Source organism: Pantherophis guttatus, chromosome 13 (genome assembly GCF_059756535.1).
Source record: "Pantherophis guttatus breed Tessera chromosome 13, ASM5975653v1, whole genome shotgun sequence".
Lineage (NCBI taxonomy): Eukaryota > Metazoa > Chordata > Lepidosauria > Squamata > Colubridae > Pantherophis > Pantherophis guttatus.
In genome coordinates, this window is record NC_142075.1 from 2,318,831 (window position 1) to 2,331,108 (window position 12,278).

The 12,278-nt window shown below is 52.0% G+C and overlaps 1 pseudogene; it reads left to right on the plus strand.

Annotated features, from left to right (window-relative positions):
- Positions 1-10,246: 10,246 nt before the first annotated feature.
- Positions 10,247-11,578, plus strand: LOC148112133 (uncharacterized; annotated as a pseudogene).
- Positions 11,579-12,278: the final 700 nt, after the last annotated feature.

The window sequence follows — 12,278 nt, forward strand, 5'->3', positions numbered from 1 at the left end:
GGAAAGTTAAGGCTTTTTGGATAAAAATCTGGTGGGTCATGCAGAATGTTTTGAAGAAAAAAATTCAATTCTCTCCACAATTGTTTTTATTGGGTATAGTTAAGGGTTTTACATCGGGTGAAACAAAACTGATATTGTATATGATAACAGCAGCAAGATTGCTGATAGGTAAATATTGGAAAAATGAAGCTTTGCCCACTATTGAGGAGTGGACTTTGAAGATGGCCAGTTTTGCAGAGATGGCGAAGATTTCAGCATACTTAAAAGATTGCTCACAAGAGACTTATGAATGGGAATGGAAAAGATGGATAGAATATGTTCAGAACAAATATCAAACTAGAAAGTATCAAATAGCTTTTATTTGAAAATAATGTTTTAGAAATATTTTAATGTAATGAGGTAAAAAGAAAAATTATATAGGGGAGGGAGGGGTTCAAGTTTATACTTAAGTGTCATATTAAGGGGTTTTTTTTGTGTTTTTTTTTTATGAGTTATGAGTATATTATAGGGAAGTCTGGGGGGAGGGGAGGGTTAGGGAGGGTTAGGGAGGTTGGGAAGTTTGGGGGGGTGGAGGGGGGGGGAAAAGGGGTGAAAATGTAATTGTAAAACTTTTGCAATAAAAAAAAAAAAAAACCGAGGGGACTGTAAATCCAAAATATGTCAGATCGAGGGAGTGATGGAGAAGATCAAATGGGAGCAGCGAGTTCAACGGCAGCCGCTCTCCAAACGGAGAAAGAGACTGCAGAATGGTTGGAATGACTCCGTTTAGAGCCGGAGGAAGCTAGATGGTCGAAAGGAGTGGGGAGACTGCCGGACTGGGGGGAGGACCCCCGGGGAGTGACGACTTCCAGACCCCGTAAGGAGGCAGTGTGGATGCAAGAGCAAAAGGAACGTCTCATGATGGAACAAGCCTTGCAGCTTATCCGTGATGTAGAAGAAAGCAGAAAAAACCATGAGTCTTTTGGAATTCCTGTGGAGAAGGGGGGAGCAGGCCCCAGGGGGGAGCCAGAAGAGACAGCCTGCGGGGGAGAGGAAGAGCTTGAGGAGGAAACATCCCAGGCTTCGGCAGCTCAAGGGAGAGATGCAGCCGGCCAGAGAACCCCAGCCTTGCAGCCCCCCCCCCCCGCAGACGTAAAAAGCCAAAAATCCCCCCCCTTCCTGGGAAGTTTGATGGGAATCCTAAAGCCTTGGGATTTTTCCTGACCCAAGTGTGGAACCACATGCAGGATTGGGGGGAGAACTACGAAACAGAGGCGGCTAAAGTCAGAAGCGTCGCAAATGCCCTAGAGGGAGTAGCTGCTGAGTGGATGGTGGTTCTCCACAATAACAACTCCCTCTTGCTGAGAAATTACAACCAGTTCATGAGGGTCCTTAGGAGGCATTTTGAAGACCATTTAGCTGAACGAAAGGCGAGACTCAGACTCACCGGAGGCCGGTGGCAGAGTATATCCAAGAGTTTCGTGAACTGGCACCCTATATGACAGGCTGGTCAGAAATGGCTCTTTTGGAAAGTTTCAAGGATGGGTTGAATGAAGAGATATATCGAGACTGCAGAAGCATGGGGGTCCCTGATGATTTGGATAGATGGTACATAGTAGCTGAGGATGTAGAGATCGAGCTGAGACGGAGCGAACTCCGAGGAAGGCGGATGGGGGACCAGTCATCCTCTTTCCACCGTAAGGGGGCACCCAAGATGACTGGCGGGAAGACCGAATTCAAACCCAAGTCAAAGCCCTTCACCTGTTTCAAATGTGGGAAGGAGGGTCACCGGGCTGCCGAATGTTTCTCCAAGCCACCGCCAAAAGCTACTGGGGCCGGCCAAAAGAAAGGCGACAAAATACCTGCCAAAACCCGCGGCACCGCCCTGAAAGGAGAAGTCGTTGAGTTCACTCCCCGAAACCAGGGTGAGTTGGGAACTCCGACCAATGATGACGACAGCGAGACGGACTCCGACTCCGACACCGACGATTGGGTGAGTCACACAGAAGAACCCTTACTCATCCCCATAGAAATAAGGGTGCCCTCCACAGGGGCTCACGTGCAATTGTTAGCCCTGTTGGACTCGGGGTGCACTAGGTGCATAATTAGCCCCAAAGTAGTGGAGGAAATGGGACTGAGACTAAAAACTTTAAAAAGACTCATTGCATTTTGTCAATTAGACGGGTCGATTGCAGGAGGGGCCCCAGCTAGCTTTATGACCGAACCCCTTGAACTGCGGTTGTGGAATCATGTAGAGAATCTCAGATTTATTGTAGCCCCTGGTATGGAAAGACCCCTCATTCTAGGACTGCCCTGGCTTCGCAAATGGAACCCACGAGTAAATTGGAAGACGGGGGTCCTGCGCATCCGCACGGCAGAACCAACTCCGGAAAAGGCCCCCCCCTGAGAGACGACATAAAACCAGAAAGGGTGGCAGTAGCCATTAACTATATTGAGGGAGAAGAGAAAATTCCAAAGGAATATTGGGATCTCAAGGAAGTGTTTAGCGAAAAGGCATCGGATGCTCTGCCTCCCCACAGGGCCACCGACTGCACCATTGAAATACTCCCCGGGGTGAAGCTTCCCAAACCAAAATTTAACCCATGACACCTCGAGAATTGGGGGAATTGAGAAATTTTATTGACAAAAACTTAGAACGGGGATTCATCGAACGAGCCAAACCCAAGGTGGCGGCGCCAGTAATGTTCCGCGAAAAGAAAGATGGATCCTTTCGTTTAGTAGTTGATTATAGAAATATGAACACGATTTGCGTAGAAAATGTCTACCCCCTCCCACTCATGAAGGACATGTTAGCCCATTTAGGGAAGGGAAAAATTTTCACCAAACTTGATTTAAGAGAGGCATACTACTGAGTGAGAATAAAAGAGGGAGATGAATGGAAGACAACATTTAATTGCCCACTAGGATGTTTCCAGTTTAGAGTACTCCCTTTTGGACTACAGGGGGCCCCGGCTGTATTCATGCAGTTGATCAACGAAGTATTGCACGAGCACCTGTATAAGGGGGTGTTGGTCTATTTGGATGACATTCTGATCTATTCTGACAACATGGCTGACCATGTAAAGTTGGTTTGAGCGGTCTTGAAGAAACTCAGAGCAGCTGAACTCTATGCCAAACTTTCTAAATGTGAATTTCACCAAGACAAAATCGACTATCTTGGATATCGTATATCGCATGGGGGAATAGAGATGGACCCTGAAAAGGTCCGGGCAGTGCTGGAATGGGCCGCACCGCGCACCCGTAAACAGTTACAGAGTTTCTTAGGGTTTGCTAACTTTTATAGACAATTTATCCCCTCTTTCACAAAAATCGCATTACCAATTACAGACTTGCTAAAAACCAAAGGGGAAGTAAGGCCCAAACCCTCGAAACCACTAGAATGGACTATGGACTGTCAAGCTGCTTTCGAAAAATTGAAACGGCTGTTTGCGGCTGAACCTGTGCTCAAACACCCCGACATGGAACAACCTTTTGTAGTATAAGCTGACGCCAGCGACGTAACTATAGGAGCAATACTCTTGCAAAAGAATGAAAACGGGATATTACAACCCTGTGCTTACATGTCCCGTAAACTATCAGACACGGAAAGGAGATGGGCCATATGGGAGAAAGAGGCGTTTGCAGTTAGATGGGCGCTGTTGACATGGAGACAATTTTTAGAAGGGGCGAAACATCCTTTCGAGGTGTGGACTGATCATAAGAATCTAGAAGCATTAAAAACACCACGCAAACTATCACCAAAACAGGCTCGTTGGGCCCAACATTTCAAGCGTTTCAATTTCACTTTACGTTACCTTCCTGGTGGGAAAAACTTCATGGCGGACGCACTTTCCAGATTGCCACAGTACAACAGCATCAAGAAGGAAGTGGTTCAACCAATGATCATTGGACCTTTGACACAATTGGCAACACCTGTCACTACCAGAGCGCAGAGTAAAACCGAACCAGAATTCTCGGGGGATTTACTCGAACAATTGCGAGAAGCGCTAAAAACTGACAAGTGGTTCGACCACTCGAATGAATGCACACTTCGTGACGGACTAGCTTGGGTTGGATCGAAATTGTATGTTCCAACCACTTTAAGGACAACCGTATTGACATATGCTCATGATGCCAAGGCCGCAGGACACTTTGCGTTTGTCAAGACTCTACATCTTGTTAAGAGACAATTCTGGTGGCCTGCACTTAAAGGACATAGAGGCATATGTGGCTAGCTGTCCAGTATGTGCCTCGGCTAAAAGACCTCCAGGAAAATCCCCTGGATTACTGCAAAATGTGGCTTGACCGAACGCCCCATGGAAGGAAATATCTATGGATTTTATTGTGGACTTACCAGAGAGTGAGGGCTGCACTGTCATTTGGGTAGTAACTGATTTGTTTTCCAAACAAGTACATTTCATCCCTTGCTCAAAGATCCCTTCAGCAAAAACCCTCGCAAAACTGTTTATTCGGCAGATTTACCGACTACATGGATCTCCGAAAAGAATAATTTCTGACAGGGGTGTGCAATTTACTTCCAGTTTCTGGAAAGAGTTTTTGAAATTGATAGGCTCCGCACAGGGGCTAAGTTCTAGTCACCACCCTCAGACAAATGGGGCCTGTGAAAGAACCAATGGGGTGCTCGAACAATACCTGAGGTGTTACGTAAATTTATTTATTTATTTATTTATTTATTTTTCATATTTGTATACCGCCCTACTCCCGAGGGACTCAGGGCGGTGAACAGCCATAAATAAATATGAAGACATATAAAAGTTAAAAACTATTAGAACAGATTAAATCATTTAGGTTTAGGTTCAAAGATTAAAACATCTAAATTTATCTAAAAGAGATTTTAAAAAACCAATTTAAAAGCCAATTTAAAGGCCAATTTAAAAGGGAGAGAATTAGGCCAGACCAGCCTGTTGGAATAAAAACGTTTTTAGGGCGCGGCGGAAGATGCGTAGGTCTTGGATCTTCCGTATCTCCGGGGGGAGCTCGTTCCAGATGGCAGGTGCCCCCACAGAGAAGGCTCTCCCCCTGGGGGCCACCAGTCGACATTGTTTGGCTGACGGCACCCTGAGGAGCCCCTCTCTATGGGAACGAACTGGTCGGTGAGAGGCTACTGGTGGCAGGAGGCGGTCTCGTAAGTACCCTGGTCCTGAGCCATGGAGCGCTCTAAAGATAGTAACCATAACCTTGAAGCGCACCCGGAAAACCACCGGGAGCCAGTGCAGCTCGCGTAGGAGGGGGGTCACATGAGAGCGCCACATTGCTCCCGTCACCACCCGTGCAGCCGCATTCTGGACCAGTTGGAGTCTCCGGGTGCTTCTCAAGGGGAGCCCCATGTAGAGAGCATTACAATAATCCAGGCGTGAGGTGACAAGGGCGTGAGTGACCGTGCGTAACGAGTCCCGATCCAGAAAGGGACGCAACTGGCGAATCAGGCGAACCTGATAAAAAGTCCTCTTGGCCACGGCTGTCATATGTTCTTCTAAAGACAGCCGCGAGTCTAGGAGGACGCCCAAGTTGCGAACCCCATCTGTGGGGGCCAACGACTCGCCTCCAATAGTCAGAGATGGCGCCAACTGACTATATCGGGACGACGGAAACCACAGCCACTCGGTCTTGGATGGGTTGAGCCTGAGTCTGTTCCTCCCCATTCAGATCCGTACGGCCTCCAGGCACTGGGATATCACATCAAGGGCATCATTGGGGTGGTCTGGGGTGGAGATGTACAGCTGGGTGTCATCAGCATACTGATGGTACTTCACCCCAAAACCACGGATGATCTCACCCAGCGGCTTCACATAAATGTTGAACAGAAGGGGGCGAGAGGACCGATCCCTGCGGCACTCCACATATAAGGGGCCTCGGGGTCGACCTCTGCCCCCCTGTCAACACAGACTGCGACCGGTCAGAGAGAAAGGAGGAGAACCATCGTAAAACAGTGCCCCCCACCCCTAACCCTTCTAACCAGTGCAGCATGATATCATGGTTGATGGTATCAAAAGCCGCTGAGAGGTCTAATAGGACCAGGACAGAGGAGCAACCCCTGTCCCGAGCCCTCCAGACATCATCAACCAATGCGACCAATGCTGTCTCTGTGCTGTACCCGGGTCTGAAGCCCGACTGGAACGGATCTAGATAATTCGATTCATCCAGGTACTGAGGCAGTTGTCGTGCAACTACAATCTCAACAACCTTCGCAACAAAGTGAAAGTTGGAGACAGGACGATAATTTGCTAATACAGCTGGATCCAGGGAGGGCTTCTTGAGGAGGGGCCTCACCACTGCCTCTTTCAAGGCGGCGGGAAAGACACCCTCACTCAAAGAAGCATTTATAATCTCCTGGAGCCAGCCTCGCGTCACCTCGCGGGAGGCCAGTACCAACCAGGAGGGACACGGGTCCAATAAACATGTGGTCACATTTAGTCTGTTCAGTATGCTGTCCACGCTTTCGGGAGTCACAGGATCAAACTCTTCCCAAATAATATTCTCAGGACCTGCCCTTGTCATCTCCCCTGGATCAACCCAGTTAGAGTCCAGCTGTTCCCGAATCTGAGCGACTTTGTCATACAGATATTGTACAAAATCCTCAGCTCTACCCTCCAAGGGGTCTTCCCGCACCCCTTGATGGAGCAGGGAGCGGGTCACCCTAAACAGGGCGGCTGGGCGATTATCTGATGACGCAATAAGAGCAGAAAAGTAGTTACTCTTCTCTACTCTTATCGCCACTAGGTAATTCTTAATATGAGATCTTACCAGTGTTCGGTCGGATTCAGAACGTCTAGCCCTCCAACTGCTCTCTAGGCGTCTTTTCTGGCGCTTCATCTCCCTCAGCTCCTCAGTATACCAAGGAGCCAGGTGAGACCGGCGCCGGGTCAGAGGCCACAAAGGCACGACTCGGTCTAAAGCTCCAGCCGCCGCCCTATCCCAGGCGGCCACTAAGTCCTCAGCCGAGTCGTGTGCCAGAACCTCAGGAAATGGCCCAAGCTCCATCTGGAATCTCTCAGGATCCATCAGGCGCCTGGGGCGGAATCACCTGGTCGGTTCCGCCTCCCTGCGGCAGGGTGTGGTGGTTCGGAGGTCCAGGCGAAGGAGGGAGTGATCTGACCATGACAAGGGTTCAAATGTTATATCCCCTATCTCTAGATCACTCGACCACTGTCCAGAGACAAAAACCAGGTCCAGTGTGTGTCCCCCCATGTGAGTAGAGCCATAAATTAACTGGGTCAGGTCCACAGCCGTCATGGAAGCCATGAACTCCCGAGCCACCTCAGATGTCTCGCCGACTGATGACAGGTTAAAATCCCCCATGACCATAAGCCTGGGGGTGTCAACCACCACCGCGGCTATAACATCAAGCAGCTCAGGCAGGGCTGCTGCCACGTGGCAGGGAGCCAGGTACGTGACTAGCAAGCCCAACTGCACCCTATGACCCCACTTCAGAAGGAGGGACTCACATCCAGCCGTCTGAGGAACAGTGGCCTCCTTCGGTCCAAGACCCTCGTTAATAACAACCGCCACCCCTCTGCCCCTCCCCTGTGACCTTGGCTGATGGAAAGCACGGAAACCTGGTGGGCACATATCAACAAGGGGGGTTCCCCCTTCCTGGCCCAACCAGGTCTCCGTAATACCCGCCAGGTCCGCACCCCCCTCTTGAATAAGGTCACAAATGAGGGGGGCTTTATTTACCACGGACCTGGCGTTGCACAGCATCAGCCGAAGGCCTGGGACCCGAGATTCCGTACAACCTGTGGAACGAGAAGAGCTTTGAGGGCCGGAGCGTGCCACCGCTTGTAACCAGCGAGGACACACTCCCGCAAGATGATATGGCCCCCTGCTCCCGCCATATCTGCCCCTCCCACCTACAGTATCATTATATATGATCAAATTACCAGCAAGACAATTGGGTAGACTTGTTGCCATTTGCAGAAGTGGCATATAATAATTCCATACACAGTAGCACCGGATTCACCCCTTTTAAGGTCACATCGGGCCAGGTTCTCGTACCCATTCCCGAGCTACCACAAGATGATCCCCAAAATCCCTCCTTGATGGATTGGATTGAACAATTAAAGAGCACATGGGCAGTGACTCGGAAGGCATTAGATGAGGCACACTGGGCTCATAAGGCACAAGCCGATAAGAAAAGGTCCCCAGCTCACATTTATAAAGTGGGGGATAAAGTCTATTTATCTACCAAATACTTACAGACTACCCAGAAGTCCAAAAAGCTGGGGCCTAAGTATGTGGGACCATTTCGTGTGATTAGACTGATTAATCCAGTAACAGTTGAATTGGAATTGCCAAAAACGTTGAGACGTATACATCCTGTATTTCATGTTAGTTTATTGAAACCTGAACACTCGTCTCCCCTAAGGGCTGACCAAAGCACCCCTCCAATTCCCATTCTCATAGAGGGGGAGCAACATTTTGAAGTTAAAGAAATCTTGGACTCTAGAAAACACCATGGTAAAGTCCAATATCTGATCGCCTGGAAACATTTCCCTTTGTCTCAGGCTGAATGGGTGAATAAACGGGATGTCCGAGCTCCCAAGAAAGTACAGCAATTCTATACCAAATACCCAGATAAACCTTAATTATTGTATATATTCTGTTTCTCTCTCTTTTCTTTCCTCTTATTTAGGAGTAACGTCTCTTCTGCAAGAGGGGCCGAATGTCAGCCTCAGCTTTGCCTGCTTCAGCTGCCATAAGAAACGGGGGAGGGATTAGTTATGGGAGTGAAGGGGGGGAAGATGCAGGAAGTGTTTTTTTTTTTCATTGTAGGACGTGTCTTCCAAAGAATCGAAAGTGAATCTTCAAAGGGAACGGCTGACCAACTGCCCTACATTCCTGATGAATGACGCTGCCAGACGTGATGCCACCTGACCTTTGGGAGACCTTTGGATTGGCTGATGACCAATGGAAACGGGGGGGGGAGAGAAGCTTAGTAGATGCTATTTCGCGCATTTTGCTCACTTCCAGCTTTACCTGGGTTGCGATCATTTCATATTCAGTAAAAATACGAATCTCTTCAAAATGTTTGAGTTTGGGTTTTCCTTTCCTGGATATTGAAGGAAGCATACCTGACAGCTACAGACATGGTTTTATGTCACTCCATGTTCTTATACTACAGCAAGCTTTTAACTGCCCTTCAAAGAGGAAGGATTGTTAAAGCTTCCGACAGAGTCCAAAGGTTTCAGGCTGACTCAATGCCAACTAAGGGCAGATCATCATCCCAGGCAGAAAAAGGTAGCCCCCTCTGCAGATCATGTGAGTGAGTCAGCAGGAACAGGAAACGGAACCCCCATACAAGCCTACTGGCAGTTACGTATCTGGGTAGATTCGGATAGCAAACCCAGACTCTGCAGGGTTTTCCTCGGCCACTTCATATAAATAGGAAATCAAATGGGAGAGAAGAGACATTCCCGTTGGGCCACTCAGCCTCTCTTGCTCCATGCTGGTTGGGACTGCTACAAAATGATGCCTGTGGTTCCAGCCCTCATGGTCACTTTATGCCACAGTTGATGGTATTGAAAGTCCCCAAGTGGGGCAGCAGGACGGGTGTGCCTGTGTTCCTACCCAACTCGAAGGAGTAACCGGGGACCTTGAGAACCCCGCAAATCTCGTGAGCTGGACAGTCCTCCGGCCACGGGAAGCGTCGGGCGCGGCTGAACTGGACGGGGTGGCCGAGCAGGGTCGAGAAAAACGATCAGGCGGTCTCTAATCAAGACGGGCTCGCACCCTTGACACCCCCCCCCGCCCCGCGTATCCGGTCAGCCTAATTCCAAGAGCCGCACCGAAAGAACCGACGCCGAATTCCCCCCTCCCCGCGCCCCCCTCTTCACGCCAAGTATTGCGGCCAACGACTGCCGCTTCGGAGCTTGATCTCGGACCCCGGGAACCGTCCGTTCGAGGGAGGAAACTTTCTCCCATCGGAGCAAAATCCGAGCCGTCCTCCCGCAGGCGGGGGCTGCTGAAGACAAACTCCGGCCCTGCTCCGCGGACGGGGCTGCAAAGGCTCTTGTTCCAAGCGCGGCAACTTCTCCCCTTCGGTTCAGACCCTCCCCGACGGGCAGGCGGCAGGGCGCCAAGTCCAGGCAGATGCCGGCGGCCGCGGGCTCCTGACCAAGGTCTTCGCCCCCTCCAACAAGGGGCCCTCAGTGGGGCGGGGCGGAGGCGGCCGGTTGGGCCTGTGGTGGGCGGGCCGGGCGGGGGCTTAAAGGGCCGGCCGGGGCCGCGCCCGATCCGACGGGGCGCCATGTGGTCTCTGCAGGCGCTGAAGCTGGGCTGCCTGCTCGTGCTGGCCACGCTGCCGCTGCTCTGCGGCCTCCTCCCTGCGCTGCTGTTCCGCCTGCATGGGGCCGCAGCCAACGGTGCGTGGGGTCTCCTGTGGGATGAGCGGGTGGCGTGGGCCGCCGGGCCTCCCTCAGCGTCTTTCTTCTCCCCGACTCTCCGCAGGCGCCTCACGGAGCGGCCGAAGCATCCTGAGCTGCGTGGCGGCCGGAGTCTTTATGGCCGCCTGCTGGCAGCTCTTCGGGACGAGCTCCGTCGGCAGAGCCTCTCGATACCTGAGGGGGGCGGCTCTCCCGGGCGAGGGCCAGCCAAGCCGCATCGCCTGCAGGAGCCTTGCGTGCTGGGGACTCGCAGCGGCCCCGTGGCCGAACGCAGGGGGCGGCTCGGCCTTGACTCGCGCGGGGACTTCCTGGAGGTGGCCGCTGACCCCCACTCCCCGGACCGGCGGGGAACCCCGTGGCCGCCTTGGGTCCCTGAGCCGCTCCCGTCGTCGAAAGCAACCCCCGCCCCCGCCCCCGCCCTCCCGATCCTTCGGCCTCACTGGCCGGCCGGGGCGGCGGCGCTGACGCTCCGCTTCTCTCCGTTGCAGCCAGCCTTCCCCGCGGCCGAACTGGTCCTGGCGCTGGGCTTCCTGCTGGTGCTGGTGCTGGTGCTGGAACACGTGATGCTGGACCGTAGCGAGCGGCCGGGGGCCGAGGCCACGCCGCCCCTCGTGCGCCGCCAAGAAGCCGCCGTCGGGGAGCAGCGGGCCGAGGTCGCGCTGTCGCCCTTCCGTTCGCTGGTGCTGGTCGTCTCGCTGTCTCTGCATTCGGCCTTCGAGAGGCTGGCGCTCGGGCTGCAAGACACGCCGAGCCAGGTGCTCCGGCTGGCGACAGCCATCGTCCTCCATAAGGGCATCATCGCGGCCAGCCTGGGCCTGTTGCTGCTCCAGAGCCGCCTGGCCCTGCCCTGGCTGGCGGCTGCCCTGGCTTGGCACTCATGTCCCCCATGGGCGTGGGGGTGGGCATGGCCGTGCCCCAGGGTGGCAGCGGCTCCCTGGCGTGGAGCGTACTGGAGGGGGTGGCGGCCGGTACCTTCCTGTACATCACCTTCCTGGAGATCCTGTCCCAGGAGCTGCATGTTCCCTCCGGCCGCTTGCCCAAAGTCCTCGCTCTGCTCCTGGGCTTCTCCGGAATGGCCAGACTGCGCTTCCTGGGCTGAGCTGCGCCTTCCTCCATTGGACATAGACTTGTTCCTAGGCCACTGCTCCTCAGAAACCTTCAGTGGTTTTATTAAATATGTTTGTATTTGTCTGGAACAGAGGCCTTTGTGGTGCCAATTTGTACACTTCCTGCCTCGTTTCATGATCTTAGCTGGGGGGTGGGGGGGGCTTGCTGTTGTAATTTGGCAAGTTTATATAATTTGTCCACATAGACCCTCCTCACTTCTTTCCAGCCTAGTGGGTTGGGAAGACATTTGGGTCAGGACCTGAGCAGCTGGTGGGGCTGCAGCGACCCTCCTAGAAGAAACCTGGGAGAGTCGCATCCTGATGGCCTGACAATCCTCAAAGAATTGATGAGACCATACGCATACAGGAGAAGCTGCTCCATATCAACCTGTTCACAGAGGAATTGGCTGACCTGGCTGGGCCCAGAGAGAGTTTTCAGATATGTGCCTATCTGGATTTTATTTTTATTTTATTTTATTTTATTTTATTTTATTTATATGCCGCCCTTCTCCGGAGACTCAGGGCGGCTTACAATGCGTTAAGCAATAGCCTTCATTCTTTTGTATATTTTATACAAAGTCAGCTTATTGCCCCCACAAACTGGGTCCTCATTTCACCTACCTTAGAAAGGATGGAAGGCTGAGTCAACCTTGAGCCTTGGAGAGATTTGAACCAGCAGAAATTGCAGGCAGCTGTGTTAATAACAGGGTGCATTAAACCACTGTACTATCAAGGCTCTTTGACATCAGCTCTGTTATTCCAGGATGGGGAATGGGGGAAGGGGACTGTG